Source organism: Onthophagus taurus, chromosome 5 (genome assembly GCF_036711975.1).
Source record: "Onthophagus taurus isolate NC chromosome 5, IU_Otau_3.0, whole genome shotgun sequence".
NCBI lineage: Eukaryota > Metazoa > Arthropoda > Insecta > Coleoptera > Scarabaeidae > Onthophagus > Onthophagus taurus.
The window spans coordinates 2596631-2620329 of record NC_091970.1 but is presented as its reverse complement, the minus strand read 5'-3'; the positions used below and the strand labels follow the sequence as shown (position 1 = coordinate 2620329).

The 23699-nt window shown below is 33.7% G+C and overlaps 1 protein-coding gene and 1 long non-coding RNA gene across 8 annotated transcripts in view; one reads left to right on the top strand and one right to left on the bottom strand.

Moving 5' to 3' along the window:
• The window catches only part of LOC111426588 (jim lovell), a 123342-nt gene that overhangs the window by 56089 nt on the left and 43554 nt on the right, over positions 1 to 23699 (top strand). Inside the window, exon 1 of one of the 7 annotated variants that reach the window (XM_023061196.2) lies at positions 18850 to 19023. The exons of the other annotated variants lie outside the window; for them this stretch is intronic. The gene's annotated coding sequence lies outside the window, so the exon portion shown is untranslated. Of the gene's footprint in view, positions 1 to 18849; positions 19024 to 23699 lie in introns of those variants that run through there. 7 annotated transcript variants of the gene reach the window in all.
• LOC111426591 (uncharacterized) overlaps positions 1 to 23699 on the bottom strand; it is an 85215-nt gene that overhangs the window by 50865 nt on the left and 10651 nt on the right. The window contains exon 3 of the long non-coding RNA XR_002707852.2: positions 11208 to 11307. This is a non-coding gene — a long non-coding RNA (uncharacterized lncRNA). The remainder of the gene's footprint in view (positions 1 to 11207; positions 11308 to 23699) is intronic.

Below are 23699 nucleotides of genomic sequence, written 5' to 3'. Positions count from 1 at the left end.
GTGATGCTTCCTGCTGTGGCGGCGCCCTCAGCGCTATGGGAACTATGACCATTGTTGTTCTTGAGGTCGATGTGTGGTCCGTTCGTTCGTTCCGGACCACTCCGAGTTCTTCTTCTTCTTCTCGTTGCTTCGATGCCCGGATCGAAAACGAAAAGAAAACCGGGCAAAACATCTATTGTTCTTGAATGTAACCATTTGTCTAAATCGGTAACCTTTAAACTTCTTCACGTGTGGCGCTCTCGATACAATACAACTTTTGCACAACAATATTAATTTTAATACAAAACCTCAATGACAAAATATTTTCATGTTAGATTGTATATATTTTTTATTGAAAGATTCAAATTAACTCCAAACAGCTTAACGAAGATCTGATAACTTATCCAGGTGATTGAAGATTGGTTCATATCCAATCTAGGTTACCCAAAATGATTAAAAACTGCCCCCATAAGTGTCCAAAATAGATTTATAACGTTACAAAATTGTCCAGAATGATTCAAAATTGAATAATGATAACTTTTGGAAATTTGTCTAAATGATTCCTTGTTGTTCAAAATCATGAAAAACTGTTTGGGTATAATTTTATACTTGTCTAAATGATTAACAACTAGTTTGTGAACAATGAAAATGATTGAAAACGTGTTATTGTAAGTCCAAGTTGCTCAGAATTACTTAAAACTGCCCTAATAAGTGTCCAAAAAGAGTACTCAACAGATTTTTTCCCAGTATTAGTCCGTTATATCGAGGTTTTACTGTTTTTAGATAATTACACCAATTAGGTAGTCGTTATCTATAAATATTGAGGAGATGCGATTAACTTTAATTGTCATCGAGTTAAACTTTGTCATCGTACAATTTTCCTTTAAGCTATAATTATCGGTTTTATTATTAAGTTGTTGAGTTAAGGGAACGTTTCGTTACTTTATTGTTGCGTTTGAAACCGTGGTGGAATCGATGTTGAACTTTCAAGTCGTCCAAGAGCTACGACGAAGGGTACGAGGGTTACCCACACCGCGCTAATAGTAGAAGCATACACGCACGGACCAAGATCCAACTTAGAATACGGGAATCAATAATCCACATTACCGCCGAACAATGGGACCCCCAAGATATAATAATATATACGTTCGAGCACGCATACAAATCCGTTTTCAGAAATTTCCTTGTGTTATACACGAAGGTCATCATCGTCATAAAGAATTATTTATTTACGTAAGATCAATTTATCAGTCTAGAAACATATATTGGTTTCTCAGGCTCGTTGAAGAGGGTTGAAGCGAAACCGGACGTTCTTGTAATTAATACGCATACCGAAGTCTAAAAGCCAACCCTTAAATTAAATCGCCATTTAAAACGTTTCGGGTGGATTCGAAGTTATTAAAAAAAAATCCAATTTAAAAACGGATTTAAAATTATTAAATCCCAAATAAGTTATTTGAAGAAAATGACCGTTATAACTAAAGTAATTCAACCCCGCTTTGGCCTTCTCAGGGTCAAAGGGCAAGGTGTACATTACTACCCCCCTCCCCCGTCACTCTCCAACTCGCCTTTCGTCTAAATCTCGATTTCGCCTCCCTAATCAATAGCGAATTCATGTACAAGTACACACACGCATTCGGACGAAGACGGGGGGTGAGTTTGAAGAGGAACCGTTTCTGGCCTTAGCGGAGTCGAATAAGGAATTGATTGCGGCCGCTGAATATGTACTACGGGGCATCATCCCTACTCTCCCCGTTTTGCCCGAGGGGGTTGTCGGGGGAGAAGGACACCCGAATCTCCCTTTGTTTTCCGTCTTCGTCGTCGGTTAGCTCGAGTCTCTCGCGGACTCTCGGACACATCTTAGAATATGTTAAATGATTCTCGCCGTCGGATTATGTGCTGTACGTCCAGAAATGCTAATTTTGGGGGAAGATGGGGTGGGGAAGGTCGGGTTTTGAGGGAACGGGGAGACTTTGGCGTTTGATTAGGGTTTATAGTGAAATTTAGAGAAGGAATTTAGATGTGGATGCATCCAGTTTACGAGAAAATTTATATTGAAATCTACATATACCTACTATTCTAGAAAAACTTCATATTGCAATTCAATTCAAACGAATGTTTTAATTATTTCATGCAAAGCTGATTTATTTAACTCATTCATGTCGTTCTCGTGTGGCAACCTGTATATACAGGTGTCTTTTCTCTACTAAAATTATATTCAAAATGGATGTATTGTACATCAGTGGATTCAGCAAAACAATCTCTATCCAATGACGCAAAGAAAAATATATGGAGCAATTTGAAAAACAAAAGTTAATAATAGCTTAAAATTGAAGATGGCCTTGAAAAAAATTTATTTGTAGCATGAACCATAGTATTCATCAAACCATTTCATTTGATGCCTCGGTCATGAAAATCGGAATATAAATGACAGAGTTACAGCTTGGGGCGTTTTTTGTGTGACACCCTGTATATGTATACAGAGTGTTTCAGGTTTTTGTAGCAAGACTTTAGCAGTCTTAGAAATTGGTCTATATCGAATAATAAAAAGCGGATTATCTTGAAAACGATCAACTTTTAGTGCATTTTCATAAAAGTACCATTTTTGCTTAAAAAAGCACCGAGAATAAGAATTTTTATTCAAAAAGTACCAAAATTATTGTTATTTTAATCCGTAAAGAATACGTTACACAGCGCCCTCTACCGGCTATAGTAAAACGGACTCCATAATCGTCCTTCTCATGCCAAAAAACCTCCGTATACCAAATTTGAATAGAAGCGGTTGAAATACACGCGTAATATTAAATAAAAATCAAAAATTTGACTTAAACACTATATCTTCAAAACAAAGCGTTTGTCGACCTATGTTTATATGAAGTTTTGAATACCCTGTATATATATCAATATACAGCGCCATCTAGTAACCATATCAAATTTTTTTATTAAAATAATCGATTATAAATCATATTTTAAATAAATTTTATATGAAACGATTTTTGATAAAATTAAATTTTTATCGTACTATTCACAGGGAAATCTTAAATTAAATATCGACTATTCGAAAAAAATGTTTTAATGAAAGTTGATACTGACTCGATTCTAAATAAGATTTGTTCGAAAAATTTTTTGATTCAAACAATAATTATTAAGATAACCTCAAAAAATATATATTGTATACAGGTGTTTAAAGAGAAATGTTTCAAAATCAAACTGTAATTTTTTTGACATTTAAAGCTGTCAACGGCGTTATTTCGGTGCCTACTTTGATTGTAATTAACTGATTTAATACATTCAAAAAACGCATTTTTTCTCGATTTTTTTCTTATACAACCATATGATTTGATATGTTCATCGCATAGAGGGACTTATCTCCTATCAAAGTATGCAAAAAAATATATGCATCCCATTTAAAATAACAATGTTGGTTGCCATAGCAACTAAACAAAAAACAATGCAAATAAGCAAATATCGCCACAAAATGCGCCATGATTAATAAAGAAACTTGTATTTGAAACATTTTTGTTTAAAACCACAAATGGCGAAGTTATTGGTTATATTCCAGACATTTGACACACCCTGTATATCAGTATACAGCGTCATCCGGTAACCATATCAAAAATTTTTATTAAAATAATCGATTATAAAATGTATCTTAAACAAACTTTCTCTGAAACAATTTATGATAAAATTGAATTTTCAGCTTTTCAGCTTCAGTTTTAATGAAAGTTGTTAAAAAACAATTATTAAAATAACCTCAAAAAAATGTATATATATCAGTATACAGCGCCATCTAGTAACCATATCAAATTTTTTTATTAAAATAATCGATTACAAATCGTATTTTAAACAAATTTTATCTGAAACAATTTCTGATAAAATTAAATTTTTATCGTACTATTCACAGGGAAATCTTAAATTCAATATCGACTATTCGAAAAAAATGTTTTAATGAAAGTTGTTACTGACTTGATTCTAAATAAGATTTGTACGAAAAATTTTTTGATCTAAACAACAATTATTAAGATAACCTCAAAAACATTTTATATACTATGAATACAGCGCTTAATAACAATTTTATTGTACAATGTGTTATTTCGGGCTTGATGATAAGAAATTGATGATTAATACTAAATAAGCCGAGGTTGCATTTAAATATTAAACATTTTTAATATTGTATACAATTTTTTAATACAATTTGAATATTGTAACAATATTTGATAAATTTGTATAAATGTAGCGCCTCGGCCGCAAGGGAATAAATTTTCTAGCATATCTGTCGACCACATCGCTTTCTTTATAAAAACGAGGGTTGGGGAGCCTCTTCGAGTTTATATCATTTTGTACTTTACGCATAAATTTATTAAAACAAAGAGTGAGTTATAAGTTTGTAAGCTTTCACAGCCGGTTTATTTGATATAAAACTAAAACTAGAAACAAAACACTAACACAGAGAAACTGGATACACTAGAGAGGGAAATCTTACGAATTTCAGAATATATAAAGTTATATATAAAGCAGAGGATGAAAGAGTACCAAAAAAGACACTACAAGAACAGCTTGGTTGGGAAACCCAGAACACGATGGGGATGAGGTGCGGGATGATGTATGGAAGACTCTAATTATGCATCATGTAATCAATATATTTATCGTTAAAGTTTTTTCGAGAGAGAGGTTGTTGATCCCCCGTTTATCCGCGCTTGGGACCGGCAAAGCTATGCAACCCACCCAGCGGGTCCTGAAGGCTGAGTTATGTTTTTTTTTGCCGAATAGTATTTGCAAGCTTTTATTTAGACTTTGCTGGATTCTTTAACCTGGTTAACTGATTAATTGGCGTGATAACAAAGAAATTAGTCAAATCTTAGGTTAGTCATTATAGACAAGTATTTTTATTAAAGTTGAAGAAGCAGTTAGTTAGAAGAACAATATCAATAAAACATCGATAACAAGAATGACTTTAATAGGTTCATCGACCGACCCAGAAAACGAAAAAAAAAAATTGATATCCCGACCTACCTCAAAAAGAGGGTCCGTCTAAATTGAGTCGGTCAGCGATGAAGCAAAAAAAAAGTTCCCTCCGCTGGTTTGGTTGTTTCGCTTTCGAAGAGAGGGGTCAGGCAATAAATTGGACTTGAGGGAGTCGGGCAGAGAGGGGGCGATTTGCATTTTGACGTTCCAGGTTCCAGATAGTCGCCGCCTTCGGACTGAAAATAGGTGATGGTTTTTGTAAAAACGCGCCCCCCAAAAAACACGTACCGTTGGTAATGTAGTAGCAGTGCTAATTGCCGAGTGGGGCGCGGAAATAAACTGCTCCCCCTCAGGTCCCTCCCGGTTCCTACCCGAACCGAGTATCGTCGATCTAACCTTTGAAAACAACATCAGGTGAATTGTGGCGATACCGCCGCTTTTTCCACCTAACCTAAAGGAACAACACGACGATTATTAACTAGTACACGAGTTCTCGTTCGTTTGTGTACACAGAACATGCAAACACCTTTCCTATTCAATTCGAAATTCTTTTCATTATTTTTTATTTTTTTAGTTAATAAAAATGTTTAAAAATTAAGATGGGATGAGAGATACATTTTTTTTTATTTTCTTTAGTAGAAGGTGTTAAAGTTGAGGAGAGTAAGAGTGAAGAATGCCGCCGGTATCTCTTGACTGGTGGAGCTCAAGTCAAGGCACCACAAGCAATAATTGCCATGTTTGCTCAGTAAGGCGGCTTCGAAATCTCGACCGACGATCTGGTGCAATTATTTTTATCGATTCGTAAGTTCACGATTTTGATTCCTTCGGGTCGATTTAACTTTGCTTCAACCTCACTTTAAGTTCCCTTTCTTTCAATATTTCCTTTAACTTAAATATCGTAACATTTTTTATTACAACTTGAATTTATTTATGATTCAAGTCAAATCAAAATCACGTGCGTGATTGTAGCCCTTTTGATCCTTAGGCGCTGTGTGGGGTGTGTAGAATAGGGACTTGCCCTCCTATGTGTCCCTTTCTCTATTATTCAGGTCGACAAGAAACGGGCAAGAAGCGACCCAGTCCTTCCTGAAGACACAGTCCTCCCCGAAACTTAACATACAAAGGGCCAGTCCTGTTATACCCTTTCTTGACGTATCCGCCATGCATATAAAGGATTTATGCAGTGGTTCCAAAACAATTAATCTTACATAATCGCTCAACATCATTTTTAACTAAAAATTGAATTAATTAAATTAAATTAATAAGATTTATAGAAAATATATCGATAAAAAATAATAATAAAATATGACATTTTGAGAGTTACTGGTTTAAGGTCACACCAAGTCCATCCCTTTCCAACAGGAACTAATTACAATGTATGATTAATTATGGGGGTGTCTGGCCACGGGCCGCGACGTTGCTACGTCTTAACTGGCGAGGGTTCGCCAACCACTGTCTTAGGTCGCTAATGTCACCCCGTCCGGAGGCACCACCAACCTTCTCCTCCCCCTCAACGAACGTTTCGAGCCCGGGGACCGCATCGTCCGAACGGGGCACCCTGCGTCAGCACCACTTAAATAATTACCGTAATTAGAGCAAGCCCGTTCTGATAATTGCACTAAATCGGCGGTTTTCTAAAATAAAAAGATTAAAAAAGGGGTGCAGATAATAATAAATATTCCCTAAAGTAGTTATACAATAAAACTTTCAATTTTAGCTTTTAATTTGCACTTTCAACATGTGAACGTCTGAAGACGCACGGATAAACCCGAAACTTTCTAGTTCTAGATCTAGTGTTAGTTCTAGTTTTAAGTGTTATTAAGCGCTGTTTTCATAATATATAAAATGTTTTTGAGGTTATCTTAATAATTGTTGTTTGAATCAAAATTTTTTTCGATCAAATCTTATTCAGAATCAAGTCAGTAACAACTTTCATTAAAATATTTTTTTAGAATAATTGATATTATAGAATTAAAAATTTCCCTGTGAAGAGTACGATGAAAATTCAATTTTATCAAAAAAAATCCCGGTTCTTTTAACATATAAGAGAAAATTTTAATTTCTGGTATATAACAACATGAATGAGTTAAATAAATCAGCTTTGCATGAAATAATTAAAACATTCGTTTGAATAGAATTCTATTTAGTACTATATGAAGTTTTTCTAGAATAGGTATATGTAGATTTCAATATAAATTTTCTCGTATTCTGGATGCATCCACATCTAAATTCCTTCTCTAAATTTATTTAGTAGAAATCATTAATTTCTTGTCATCACGTCCTAAATAACACATTGACTTTAATGAAAATATATATTACCATAGAAACTTAGAGCGTACCTACTTACTTTGTCCCACATAAAAAGAAACATGTCTGATTGTTTCTAGTTTTATGTGAGTTCTAGTGACAGTGGTAGGTAGCGCTAGTTAACATAAGATATCACTATGTTACGTATTTTTAATGAACTAAAACTAGAACTAACACAAGACCTAAAACTAGAATCATTCGGGTTTAGCCGCACGTTTTTAAAGACGGCTAAACACGAATGATTATAGTTTTAGGTCTTGTGTTAGTTCTAGTATTGCACTATCACTAGAACTAACACAAGACCTAAAACTAGAATCGTTCGGGTTTAGCCGTCTTGAGAGACGTGCGGCTAAACCTGAATGATTCTAGTTCTAGGTCTAGTGTTGGTTCTAATGCTAGTGTTAATTCTAACTTTAGTTATTATATTCATCGTTGTATATTTTTCATTGAATTAAAACTATGGATTAAAACTAAAATTATCACTAGAACTAACACAAGACCTAGAACTAGAATCATTCGGGTTTAGCCGTCTTGAGAGACGTGCGGCTAAATCCGAATGATTCTAGTTCTCGGTCTTGTGTTAGTTCTAGTATTGCACTAGCACTATCACTAGAACTTATATAAGACCTAGAACTAGAATCATTTGGATAATTGTTTTTGGTTTTTCTTAACATTGTGTTGATTTAGATGAAAATACTTTTTTCTATACTTTTTCAATGTTATATTTATTTAAGTTCTCTATTCGACATGTTTCGAGGATCTAGTAGTCCTCATCTTCAGGAAAATTCGTCAATTTTTGAATAAAAGATAACCATATCCCTCGGATTACAATTCAAAATTCTTAGGACTAAACAATTAAAACGGAAATAAACTATTAAAATTGAATCGGAAGATTCTGGAATTCATCGGCGTTTTGAATTGTAATCCGAGGGATATGGTTATCTTTTATTCAAAAATTGACGAATTTTCCTGAAGATGAGGACTGGATCCTCGAAACATGTCGAATAGAGAACTTAAATAAATATAACATTGAAAAAGTATAGAAAAAAGTATTTTCATCTAAAAAGAATCATTTGGGTTTAGCCGCACGTTTTTAAAGACGGCTAAACACGAATGATTATAGTTTTAGGTCTTGTGTTAGTTCTAATATTGCACTATCACTAGAACTAACACAAGACCTAAAACTAGAATCGTTCGGGTTTAGCCGTCTTGAGAGACGTGCGGCTAAACCTGAATGATTCTAGTTCTAGGTCTAGTGTAGGTTCTAATGCTAGTGTTAATTCTAACTTTAGTTATTATATTCATTGTTGTATATTTTTCATTGAATTAAAACTAGAACTAACACTAGAACTAACACAAGACCTAGAACTAGAATCATTCGGGTTTAGCCGTCTTGAGAGACGTGCGGCTAAATCCGAATGATTCTAGTTCTCGGTCTTGTGTTAGTTCTAGTATTGCACTAGCACTATCACTAGAACTTATACAAGACCTAGAACTAGAATCATTTGGGTTTAGCCGCACGTTTTTAAAGACAGCTAAACACGAATGATTATAGTTTTAGGTCTTGTGTTAGTTCTAGTATTGCACTATCACTAGAACTAACACAAGACCTAAAACTAGAATCGTTCGGGTTTAGCCGTCTTGAGAGACGTGCGGCTAAACCTGAATGATTCTAGTTCTAGGTCTAGTGTAGGTTCTAATGCTAGTGTTAATTCTAACTTTAGTTATTATATTCATTGTTGTATATTTTTCATTGAATTAAAACTAGAACTAACACTAGAAACTAACACAAGACCTAGAACTAGAATCATTCGGGTTTAGCCGTCTTGAGAGACGTGCGGCTAAATCCGAATGATTCTAGTTCTCGGTCTTGTGTTAGTTCTAGTATTGCACTAGCACTATCACTAGAACTTATACATGACCTAGAACTAGAATCATTTGGGTTTAGCCGCACGTTTTTAAAGACGGCTAAACACGAATGATTATAGTTTTAGGTCTTGTGTTAGTTCTAGTATTGCACTATCACTAGAACTAACACAAGACCTAAAACTAGAATCGTTAGGGTTTAGCAGTCTTGAGAGACGTGCGGCTAAACCTGAATGATTCTAGTTCTAGGTCTAGTGTAGGTTCTAATGCTAGTGTTAATTCTAACTTTAGTTATTATATTCATTGTTGTATATTTTTCATTGAATTAAAACTAGAACTAACACTAGTGTCCTAAGACCTTCAATGTATGTTTTGTTAAGTTTTGTTTACACGTGGAGGAAAGCTTACTTGATACAATAAAATCTCGTTATAACGGACTTGGTTAGAATGGGCTTTGGATATAACGGACAAAATATATATACATATATATATATATTTAGTACTTAGTTCTAGTAACAATGCTGTAGATCTAGAATTAACACTAGACCTAGAACTAGAAACATACGGTTTTAGCCGCACGTCTCTCAAGACGGCTAAAACCGAATGATTGTAGTTCCAGGTTTAGTGTTAGTTGTAGTAACAATGCTAGTGTAAAACTAGAACTAAGTTTAAGTCTAGTCTTCTAGTTGTAGTCTAAGGCTTAGTTCTAGTTTTACACCCGAAATAAAAGATAAAATGTAAATTTTTGGCGCAACTTTGACAGCTCATAGCTCGAAAACAAAAGAGTTGCGACCCTATGTTTGTATAAAAAACTTGTATTGTTTTGGTAAGTATTACATCCTGGTAAAGTTTCCCGATTAAAAACTGAACCACCCTGTATACATAATAAATTGTTTTTGAGATTATCTTAATAATTATTGTTTAAATCAAAAAAATTTTCGAACAAATCTTATTTAGAATCGAGTCAGTAACAACTTTCATTAAAACATTTTTTTTGAATAACCGATATTATAGAATCTAAGATTTCCCTGTGAACAGTACGATGAGAATTGAATTTTTGATACAATTGTTTCAAATATCACTACTTCTATTGATTCCCCGGCAATGTCTACATTTCCTTATTTAACCTTGTTAAACTAACACTAGTGTTAGTTCTAGTTTTAAACTAAGACTATCACTAGAACTAACACAAGACCTAGAACTAGAATCATTCGGGTTTAGCCGTCTTGAGAGACGTGCGGCTAAATCCGAATGATTCTAGTTCTAGGTCTAATGTGAGTTCTAGTAAGAGTGGTAGGTAGCTCTAGTTAACATAAGATATCACTATGTTGCATATTTTTATTGAACTAAAACTAGAATTAACACTAGACCTAGAACTAGAAACAGACGCACGGCTAAACCCGATACTTTCTAATTCTAGGTCTAGTGTTAGTTCCAGTTTTAATTGTTATAATATTCTGTTCTAACGAGAACCGTTATGTAGAAGTTTTCATGTATAATCGAAATGTTATATCAAAGAAAAGATTTCTTATTAAATGTAATGAGGAGAGGCTTAAAGGAAAAATAAAAAAAAGGAAGTGATGGACGAAAAGTGTCTGACGTGGGGCAAACGATTCCGTCACGATGTTTGTTCGGGGGGACGTTCGTTATGACAGCGTGTATCTGATGACTTCTCTCGGCGTCGGTCGACGTTTATTATTATTAAGCGTTAGTGCGGCGCGGCACTTCGTACACCTCGAAGTCCACGCGATAAGGTGTCAATTTTTCGCACCCGACCGTATTTGCCGATCGTTCGTTTAGATTCCGAGAAGAGAGTTTAAACCCGCGCGGCCCGTGGCCATTCGCCCCCATAAATTATCCATCGTTGGCGTTATTGGCGTATAATTAACCGTCCTCTACTCTCTTGTTCCAACTTTTTTTTCTTAATCTATCTTCAAAAAACAATATTATAACATATAAGCATAATCGTACAAGAAGTTTTGAAATAATAAAACATTTTTCGGCAATCAATAATAAATGTTACACAAAGATTTCTCGTAAATAACTCAAGGTCACTTGAGGCCGAGACGCTACATTGATACAATACTCACCATAAACTTCTCCTAAATCTGAGTGTATGTGCACATCAACCCCAAAACAAGGTTAAACAAGGAAATGTTGATATTGCCGGTGAATCAATAGAAGTAGAATCTGAAACAATTTTATCAAACATTGAATTCTCATCGTACTGTTCACAGGGAAATCTTAAATTCTATAATATCGGCTATTCGAAAAAAATGTTTTAATGAAAGTTGTTACTGACTCGATTCTAAATAAGATTTGTTCGAAATTTTTTTTGATTTAAACAATAATTATTAAGATAATCTCAAAAACAATTTATTATGTATACAGGGTGGTTCAGTTTTTAATCGGGAAACTTTACCAGGACGTAATACTTACCAAAATAATACAATTTTTTTATACAAACATAGGGTCGCAACTCTTTTGTTTTCGAGCTATGAGCTGTCAAAGTTGCGCCAAAAATTTACATTTTATCTTTTATTTCGGGTGTAAAACTAGAACTAAGTGTAAAACTTAGTTCTAGTTTTACATTAGCATTGTTACTAGAACTAACACTAAACCTGGAATTAGAATCATTCGGTTTTAGCCGTCTTGACAGACGTGGGACTAAAACCATATGTTTCTAGATCTAGCGTTAATTCTAGATCTACAGCATTGTTACTAGAGCTAAGTACTAAATATATATACAGGGTGATTCACATAACATGGGACATGTAGAGGACAATAAATTAAGATGATTTAAAGTAACTTACCTCTATACTAAGTTGTATACCTGAGGAGTTATAGGACTTCAAAGTTGGCTCTTAAATTTTTAAAAAGTTCAATATCTCCGTAATAAATTAAGCTAGAAAAACCAAAGTTGGTATACGTTATGAGTGTACCAAGAGTATTAATTGGTAGCAAATTGAACTCAATTGAGGCATTTCAAAGTGTTGATTAAGGGTGATGGTATCTTAAATTTTGACAGATCTTTTTAACCTGTTGACGGATTTTATGCATTACTACTTCATTTCATGTGGAATTTAATTCTAAAACTTTTTTTACTCTTAATATTTTTTAAAAAACTTTGTCGAAAGACACTTATTTTGTAATGTTACTTAAAATAAGCGAAAATTCAGTAGTCGGCTATGAAATTGTACGTCAAACTTGACAAATAGGTTATAAAATTATTTGACAACAAAGTTTTATAACCTATTTGTCAAGTTTGACGTACAATTTCACAGCCGACTACTGAATTTTCGATGATTTTAAGTAGCATTAACGAAATACGTGTCTTTAGTTATTTGAGTTTTTTATGAAAACGACAATGTTTTTTAAAAAATAATAAGAGACCATCACCCTTAATCAACCCTTTGAAATGCCATAATTGGTCTCAATTTGCTACCAATTAATACCTTCAGTACACTCATAACGTATACCAAATTTGGTTTTTCTAGCTTAATGTATTACGAAGATATTCAATGATTTAAAAATTTAAGACCCAACTTTGAAGGCCTATAACTCCTCAGGGGTACAATTTAGTATAGAGATAAATTGTGTTAAATCATCTTAATTTATTGTCCTCTACATGTCCCTGCTCTGTGTCGGTTCTTATGTGAATCACCCTGTATATGTATATACAGGGTGTATCTGAATGACTGCAACAAACTTCAAGGGGTGATTCTTTAGTGAATTTTAAGGGTACTTTGATATATGAACCATGGGCGATTTCGGCTCCCCTAAGGAGCTACACCCCTCCAAAAATGGCGGAAAATTTTGGCTTAATTTTTTTTTCTCAAAAACCATAAACGCTAGGAAAATGAAATTTGGGGAATATGTTTAACTCATAATAGGGCACGTTTTGACCCTATTTGTACTTTCAACCTATCCTTCTAAATTTCTAAACGTAACCACCCCCTTTACATTTTTGCTAATATCTTTTTTATGGAGATGATAAATACATTAAAACAATTTTACTACTACTAGGTAGATGAAAATATCCAAAAACTTTTTTGTCTCTCTAAAATTTTTCCAAAAACGACTAATTATTGAGAAAAAAAATAATAAAGCAAATACTGCACGTTAAACATCATCATTTTGTCCGTTATATCCAAAGTTCATTATAACCAAGTCCGTTATAACGAGATTTTATTGTATCAAGTAAGATTTCCTCCACGTGTAAACAAAACTTAACAAAACATACATTGAAGGTCTTCGATTTTGAGGTTACGTAAACTTCAAGAGTTAGTTCTAAAATCATAGGAAATAAGGTTTCAAGACGCAACTAAAGCGTTTCCCAACATTCCCCATTCTTATTCGGTCGGGTTTCGTTCACGATTCCGTGACGATTTATTATTACGAAGTTGACCCCTCGATCGAATAATCCGGGGTTAATGAAGATATTAACATAACATCCTAAATGGATTTGTCCGAAAAAGATTTTAAGTTGGTAAAATGTGCCGTGAACGTGTGAGGTCTCTTCGAATTGCTTGCCCCGCAATTTACCATGGCCTCTCCTCTTAAGCATTGTATTAAGTCTCCGCGCAGATAGCAATCGCTGAACATAAAGGCATAAAGTATACGGTTTGTTTGCCATTGGCCGCGTGTGTCCGGTAATTGTTTTAAATTGAAAACGAGAACGAAAAAAATAATACCTTCGAGCTATTTATACAACTTTGAGTTAAAACATTTTTATTAACATAACCTAAATTCGATGTGGAAAGAGTGAATCATGCCATTCATGCTTCACAATTCTGTAGTAATAAGTAATAAGTGGGTTTATGCAAACCTCATCGTTAATACCCGATTAAGGCATGCAGCAAATTGACCAAAACAAGCGAGATCGTGATGGATCGATTTCAATTTGAATTTTTTTTCTTCGAAAATATTTTTTAATACTACATCTTTTAGAGGAAACAATAAACCCCTCCCCCAATCTCAATCCGATATCTGTCTTCAGCGAACTGTTACGGTCAGTGTATAAGGAGTTGTACAACGTCCGGCACACACTCTCCAGAGAATAGAGACCCTTCTCTTCTCTCCGTTTGCCTTAGCATTTTACCCCTTAGTTCCTAAAGACTAAAGACAGTTATTCGAGACGTTGGAAATGACCACTACGCCATAATCACCACATTAATAACATTATTTCTTTTTAACATCAAAATTCATTGAATTCATTCAATTTAGAAGATTAATTATTGCAATATTTTTTGAAAATCATCTCATTTAATGAATAAAATTATTGAAACGTGGTAAAGTGAGCGAACATTTTGGGTGGGTTTATTAGTACAGTCCATCTATGGCTATTTCCAAGGCGGACATCTCAAGGCGGTCGGTGGAGTTTGTGGAAGACGACAGGTACACTCTCTGACCCTCCTGCTGCAGATGGAGAGGAGACTTATTGTGCTCTCGTGTTCCACATTTCGCATATATTAATTGGATTAGCCGGGGTTTATCGATCGAAATTCGGCCGAGGGGACGACAAAACACGTGACCCAACCATTGTTTTTCATTCATTATTATTCAAATTAACACGACATTTTTTTAAACATCCCAAACTTATAATTTCATTAAAAATTCATCATCTGCATCAAAAATCCTTTAAAATGAGCCCAAACACGATTAGGTTATTTTTAAAAACGACGGAGATATGATTATTTTAAAAGTTGCGATCGTCGATTGTTTCTAGATTTCATTTCGGTTGTATCTCGGTTAGTTTTTGAGATAACCCCATCATGTTTGGATTCATTTTAAAGGATTTTAAACGAAGATTATCATTTCTACGGAAATAAAGTTTTTTGATTAAGATGTCGATAATCACGACATCTATCGAGTTATGAACATATAAATATTATTAAAAATTGTCAATCTACACAAAAAATCCTTTAAAATGAACCCAAACTTGATGGGGTTATCTCAAAAAATCGCTAAGATACAACTAAAAATTAATTTAGAAACAATCGACGATCGTTACTTTTAAAATAATCGTATCTCGGTTGTTTTTAAAGATAACCTAGTCGTGTTTGGGTTCGTTTTAAAGGATTTCAAACGCAGATTATGATTTCTACAAAAGTAAAGGTTTTTGAATAAGGTGTTGATCACCACGACATCTATCGAGTTATTAACATATAAATATTATTAAAAATTCCTAATCTTCATAAAATATCCTTTAAAATGAGCCCAAACTCGATGGGGTTATCTCAAAAAATGACTAAGATACAACTAAAAATAAATTTAGAAACAATCGACGATCGTTACTTTTAAAATAATCGTATCTCGGTTGTTTTTAAAGATAACCTAGTCGTGTTTGGGTTCGTTTTAAAGGATTTCAAACGCAGATTATGATTTCTACAAAAGTAAAGTTTTTTGAATAAGATGTTGATCACCACGACATCTATCGAGTTATTAACATATAAATATTATTAAAAATTCCTAATCTTCATAAAATATCCTTTAAAATGAGCCCAAACTCGATGGGGTTATCTCAAAAAATGACTAAGATATAACTAAAAATTAATTTAGAAACAATCGACGATCGTTACTTTTAAAATAATCGTATCTCGGTTGTTTTTAAAGATAACCTAGTCGTGTTTGGGCTCGTTTTAAAGCATTTTAAAAGCAGATTATGATTTCTACAAAAATAAAGTTTTTTGAATAAGATGTTGATGACCACGCCATCTATCGTGTTATTAACATATAAATATTAGTAAAAATTCTTAATCTAAATAAAAAATCCTTTAAAATGAACCCAAACTTGATGGGGTTATCTCAAAAAATCACTAAGATACAACTAAAAATTAATTTAGAAACAATCGACGATCGTTACTTTTAAAATAATCGTATCTCGGTTGTTTTTAAAGATAACCTAGTCGTGTTTGGGCTCGTTTTAAAGCATTTTAAAAGCAGATTATGATTTCTACAAAAATATAGTTTTTTGAAAAAGATGTTGATGACCACGCCATCTATCGTGTTATTAACATATAAATATTAGTAAAAATTCTTAATCTAAATAAAAAATCCTTTAAAATGAACCCAAACTTGATGGGGTTATCTCAAAAAATCAGTAAGATACAACTAAAAATTAATTTAGAAACAATCGACGATCGTTACTTTTAAAATAATCGTATCTCGGTTGTTTTTAGAGATAATTTAGTCGAGTTTGGGTTCATTTTAAAGGATTTTTCGTGAAGATTACGTATTTTTAATCATTTCTATGGGTTAATATAAAAAAAAATAATTATTTTAAAAAATTAATAATTATCGGATAAAGAATGCCGTTGTTATAGCTATAATAAGGTAGCAAAGATATATTTCTGTCAATTATGAAAAAGAAATCAAAGGATTTAAAGATGAAACCCGATCGAAGCACCGCCTCGGCCGCAAGCGACTTATTTCTCGTAACTCGTAACAACAATGTATAGTGAAGATATATTTCTATTGGTTTTGAAGTATAGGAGTCGAGGGGCTATAATCTATATCCTAATCGCGATTGGGGTTGCACCTTAGCCGCACGTCTCTAAAGACGGCTAAACCCGAATGATTCTAGTTCTAGGTCTTGTGTTGGTTCTAGTGATAGTGTTAAGGTAAAACTAGAACTAATACTAGACCTAAAACTAGAAACATTCGGGTTTAGCCGCACGTCTTTAAAGACGGCTAAACCCGAATGTTTCTAGTTTTAGGTCTTGTGTTAGTTCTAGTGATAGTGCTAGTGCAATACTAGAACTAACACTAGACCTAGAACTAGAATCATTCGGATTTAGCCGCACGTCTCTCAAGACGGCTAAACCCGAATGATTCTAGTTTTAGGTCTTGTGTTAGTTCTAGTGATAGTGCTAGTGCAATACTAGAACTAACACTAGACCTAGAACTAGAATCATTCGGATTTAGCCGCACGTCTCTCAAGACGGCTAAACCCGAATGATTCTAGTTCTAGGTCTTGTTACTATGTTCAGGCACTGTTACTATGTAGAATTAACACTATACCTTGAACTAGAATCATTCGGGTTTAGCCGCATGTCTCTAAAGACGGCTAAACCCGAATGATTCTAGTTCTAGGTGTAGTGTTAGTTCTAGTTTTAGTTCAATGATAGAACAAGCATTAGAACTAACACTAGACTTATTGTTACACTTAGCGGGGATGTTTTTGAAACAACCACAAAGGTGGTGGGTTATTAATCTCATCTTCAAGCGGTCTGCTCGCATACATATGTAGAAAGCTTGAAGTTAAGTTAGATTCGAATTAATAATTTTTGAAAATATAAGAATTTTTCTTTTTTTTTTGTATTTCGGTGCAGTATAATAAATCAGAAAGAGACCCCGCCGTGTATCGAACCACCGAAGCAGCGTTCGCCCCAGCTACTGCCGGCAAAGTTGCATGTTTATTAATTGTATCCACGCGATGCGATGTGCCCCGAAACGGCAGGAATGCATGCAGTTAGCGCGGACGGCCTTTAACTCCTCGTTTGTTTTTGGGGTTCTTCGTCGTCCTCCTTTTTATTTTTTTTCGCTTTTCGCAGGAAACTGTAAAGCCGTCGCCGCCTTCCTCTGCGGAATTTTCCTTCGTTTAGTGTAAGTACTAGTCCAGGTTTTAGTGTAGGTGTGCGGACGCCTTTGAAAAGGGTCTCTTACCCCTCACGTCCCTCACGACGCGGTGAGTTGTTGGCCGGCGTTTCAACCCCCTATCTTACTCACCCCTTTCCACCCAGAACCCGATAAGACGCGTCCTCCAGGACCTCGGATCCTTGCTCCTAATTTGCATACAAGCTGGTGCTACTGGCTGGCTGGCTGACAAGCTCACGGCCGACTTAGCACCCAGAACTTAGCCCAAACATATCGATTATTCGCTGGATAAATCGCAATAATAAAAGAAAATAATAATAACACAGTCAAATTTCGATTTAACGGATTCATATGGGGAAAATTTTGGTAGTTCTAGTTTTAGATCAATAAAAATATACAACAATTTAGCATTTAATAACTATTAAAACTAGAACTAACACTAAAAAATTCTTATACTTTCAAAGATTATTAATTCGAATCTAATTTAATGCAAGATGAGGTGGGGTTCGAATTCGAACTCCCCCTTTCCAAGCTTTCTACATGTGAATATGTATGCGAGCAGACCGCTTGTAGATGAGCGGGAGATTAATGGAACCCACCCCCTTTGTGGTTGCCCCAAAAACATCCCTACTAGGACCCGAAGACCCTCCAAGACTCCGACTGACCATCGTCCGGGAGTAGGTGTTTTTGGCCAAGATATGCAAATTTGCGGGTCGTCTTGTTTGCCCAAGGAAACGTAGCATCTCCAGAAGCGGGAACAGCAGGATGTCTTGTTTCAAAAGGATCTCGTTTGCGTTTACACAGAGTGCGATTAAAAAAAAAAAGAAATGAAATAGAAATAGTTAAAATGGTCTGGTTACGTAATTGATCTTATAGAACCAATAGCATCTTGAGAGGTTCTAAGCGTGACGGTGACCGTTTGCGATTAGTGCAGGATTTTTTTTAGTGAGGCGTCCCGCGGTCTGCTCTTCCAATGGGATTGCGACCATCGCGCGCTCCCGAAGCCCAGCCTTTTCCTAAGAACGGAAGACGTGGTAAGAAGGCGGTCTCCTGCTGGTACTAAGTCTCTCTCTTCAGCAAAGTCGCACCTGAGCGAGTTTACCTTCACTTCAACGGCGCACGGAGACTCGCGCGCACCTATCACTTTAAAATTTAAACTTACTATCTTAAAACAAACACGCGAGTTTTTCAAAACCTTTGTGAGTTAATCCAAAAATTAATCAAAACATTATTTAGTGATTGTGCTTTTACATAGTGTAATTTTAAAAACTGTGTTTGTGATGATTTAAGGATTTTGTGTAAATAGTGGTAAGTTAAAAAAGAATTAGATTTAACGATGATTCATAACTTAGAGTCGGACACGTTCTTATTAAATTTTCACGCTCACCGAAACACGGATAAAACCCGAAAACGAGATTCGAAAGCTTAAAGCGCGAGAATACAACGAAAGAAAAGCAACAATACGGGACAAGTTTCTTTTCAATTCGACGACACGTGAGCTACGAATTTACTTATCACCTCGTCGATCGAGCGAGGAGTCTCGTCCTCTTCATGGTCCACCACCATAAGATTCCCGGTACCCAATCTAAATTGGATTATGAATCTTCACAAATCTTTTATTATTACATCTCATGTAGAAGTGAGAAGAAAAGATGATGATGTTATTTGTGATTTGTATCTTGAACAATTAGTGTCAGATTTAAAAGGTGTTAAGGGTCTTAATTCAATCGGCAAGGAATGTTCTTTCAACAAAACAATTTTTTTCCCTTTTTGTACTCTGTCATTAACAGCTTCCGGTTGTTGCAACAATCTCAAAATCTAACATTTCTCGGTTTTTGTTTCTTTGATTTCGGGCACGCGTGAGAATTTCCTCCGAGTCTCTTCGTTGTTGTTCTTCGCCGCAATTCTGGTATCACGGTTCTTCGCCGCGGGCCAAGAAGCGTTTGTCTTCTTCTGCTGGTGCTCCGAGGTCGTGAGATACTTTTCAGACCTGATGGAAGCGCAAGAACAGAAGAAGAACACACACCGTACGAGGTCTCTTCGTCCTTCTTATACCGAAGTCGAACTCTTCGCGATTTATTTTTCCGTTTTTCAACGTTTTATTATTTAATAACACGTTCTCTTACCGATTGTTCCCTCTACTTTCATTTTATCGCGATTGCGATTATAACAAACATTTTTCCAAAAATTGATTTAAATTTTTTTTACTAATTCATCAATAAAAGTTATATTTTAGAGTAGGAAATTAAAAATACTTTAAAACGAGCCCAAACTCGATGGAGTTATCTCCAAAAACAACCGAGATATCATTAATTTAAAAGTACCGATTTTCGATTGTTTTTTTAATTAATTTTTGTGATATCTTGGTTATTTTTTGAGATAACCCCATCGAGTTTGGATTCATTTTAAAGGATTTTTAATAAAGATTAACAATTTTTAATCAAATCTACACGTTAATAATCGATCTAAAAAAAATAAGTGAGATAACACAAAAAATAAATTAAAAAAAATGACAATCGTGGTTATTTTAACTAAATCGTAATCTACATTGAAAATCCTTTAAAATGAGCCCAAACTCGATGGAGTTATCTCCAAAAACAACCGAGATATCATTAATTTAAAAGTACCGATTTTCGATTGTTTTTTTAATTAATTTTTGTGATATCTTGGTTATTTTTTGAGATAACCCCATCGAGTTTGGGTTCGTTTTAAAGGATTTTTAATAAAGATTAACAATTTTTAATCAAATCTACACGTTAATAATCGATCTCAAAAAAAATAATTGAGATAGCACCAAAAATAAATTTAATAAAATGACAATCGTGGTTATTTTAACTAAATCGTAATCTACATTGAAAATCCTTTAAAATGAGCCCAAACTCGATGGAGTTATCTCCAAAAACAACCGAGATATCATTAATTTAAAAACACCGATTTTCGATTGTTTTTTTAATTAATTCGTTTGATATCTTAGTTATTTTTTGAGATAACCCCATCGAGTTTGGGTTCGTTTTAAAGGATTTTTAATGAAGATTGTTAATTTTTAATCTAATCTACACGTTAATAATCGATCTCAAAAAAAATAATTGAGATAGCACCAAAAATAAATTTAAAAAAATGACAATCGTGGTTATTTTAACTAAATCGTAATCTACATTGAAAATCCTTTAAAACGAGCCCAAACTCGATGGAGTTATCTCCAAAATCAACCGAGATATCATTAATTTAAAAGTACCGATTTTCGATTGTTTTTTTAATTAATTCGTTTGATATCTTAGTTATTTTTTGAGATAACCCCATCGAGTTTGGGTTCATTTTAAAGGATTTTTGATGTAGATTATTAATTTTTAATCAAATCTACACGTTAATAATCGATTTTAATTAAGTATCTCAAAATATCTTAGTTTTATAACTAAAAAATAGGCACCAATTATGTGCTTGTTAGATTTTGAATTTTTTACAATTTATGAACTTGAGATAATAATTTTTGAACAAACAATTTTTTTATGACTACATAATTCATTATTTGTTCAATCTTGTTTTAAAAAATCGTAAAAAATCGAATTCTTAAGATATATTAATGAAATATTGCATATTTATAGAGGAAAGTACGTTCTTTTCATTAAACGAAACCGTTCTTGAAAATCTCTATTGGTTCTTGAGATATCAAGCTTTAAAAAATATCAATTTTTACAACTTCTCTAATATTCCTCAACCTTCTTTAAAAAATCGCGAAAAATCGACTTCCTAAGATATATTGATGAAATATTCCACATTTATAAAGAAAAGTACGTTCTTTTCAAAGAACGAAACCGTTCTTGAAAATCTCTATTGGTTCTTGAGATATCAAGGTTTGAAGAAACGACAATTTTTTTGATCAATCTATTTTTATTGCAATCTTGTTTAAAAAATCGTGAAAAATCGTACTCTTAAGATATATTGATGAAATATTGCATATTTATAGAAGAAAGGCCATTCTTTGCAATGAACGAAACCGTTCTTGAAATACTCTATTGGTTGTTGAGATATCAAGGTTTGAAAACGCGTCAATTTTAGAATTAAGTTTTGAAAAAATGTTTATATCATTTGAATTAATGACGCACTTTCAAATTGTATTATTCAGATCAAATCGAAACCGATCGAAAACATAAACGGTAATTAACGTGTTAATTCGAGTGGGTTGCTTTCTAATCTCATCATTCTTTTATTGGACGCATTCAAACTACCTAAAAACAAACCACGAGTCTATTTTAACCACAAGAGACACATACATATATGCATGTACGTAATTACCAACTAATCTTATTGACTTTCTCTTATTGAATTCCGATTTCGCTCTGAATTAATGTTTTTTTTGTTATTTTTGTCGGAAAAATTTTAATATTTTATGCTGTCGTTCGACGTCGTCGCCGGCAACAGGTGTGCGTCCCGAACTCGGCATCAGGAAAAGAAGAGCGCGTGCATTACGCGCGATTACGTTGCGAAAAGCTAGCGCGTTGTTCGCAATTACAAGGTGGAAGTGGCTGAAGAAGGTACGGGATTGAGAAAAAAGAGGCCTCGGAAAGATCGGAAACCGATAACGTATCCCATACATAAATTAACTGCTTCGCTCGCGGGAGAGAGAACCAAGTAATAATGTCATTACTACACAGGCCACCTGACGACTACCGTAGTCATTAACATGTTAATAAATCACGTGGTTAAGCTTTTCTTCAACCGGAATTCAACTAACACTAAGATTAATTGAGTTCGAATTAAAATTAAATAATTTAATAATAATTCAAAAAAAAATCGATTATTAACGTATCGAAAATATTAAAAATTAGTCATCTTCGCGAAAAATCCTTTAAAATGAACCCAAACACGACATATTTATCTATAAAACTTCTCGAAATATTTTTATTTTTATATTAAAAAAAATCCAAGATGGCCGAAAACAAAACACCAATTAGTTATGTCATCTAACTGTTTAAAAGTGAATTTGATGATGGATATAGGGTGTGATACATGAAATTAGGTTAAAATTCGCTTAACATTTTGAAAATCTTCATGACATAACCTAAATTCTATCTTAAGAATTTAATTTTTAACGATTTTTCAAAAATCTTTGTCTTAAGAACGATTAGAGATTTTTAAATACAGTTTTGATTTGAGATTTTTTTAAAAAATTAGATTAATCACAAAAGTTGCTGCTTTTTCAAAATTTGTTATCTCAAGAGCCAATTGAGATTTTTAAAATTGGTTTCGTTCCTTGAAAAGAACGTACTTTCCTCTATAAATATGCAATATTTCATTAATATATCTTAAGAGTACTATTTTTCGCGATTTTTTTAACAAGATTGCGACAAAATAGGTTAATCACAAAAATTGCGTTTCTTCAAAACTTGATATCTCAAGAACCAATGGAAATTTTCAAAATCGGTTTCGTTCTTTGAAAAGAACGTACTTTTCTCTATAAATATGCAATATTTCGTTAATATATCTTAAGAATACTATTTTTCGCGATTTTTTTAACAAGATTGCGACAAATTAGGTTAATCACAAAAATTGCGTTTCTTCAAAACTTGATATCTCAAGAACCAATGGAAATTTTCAAAATGGGGTTCGTTCTTTGAAAAGAACATACTTTCCTCTATAAATGTGCAACATTTTATCAATATATCTTAAGAATTCGATTTTTCACGATTTTTTAAAAACAATTATAAACAGTTAAGGCACAAAAATTGCCGCTTTTTCAAAACTTGTTATTTCAAGAACTAATTGAGATTTTCAGGAACGGTTTCGTTGATTGCAAAGAACGTACTTTCCTCTCTAAGTATGCAATATTTCATCAATATATCTTAAGAATTCGATTTTTCATGATTTTTTAAAGAAGATTGCGAAAAATTAGATTAATCACAAAAATTACCGCTTTTTCAAAACTTTATATTTCAAGAGTTAATGGAGATTTTCAAAATTGGTTTCGTTCTTTGAAAAGATCGTAC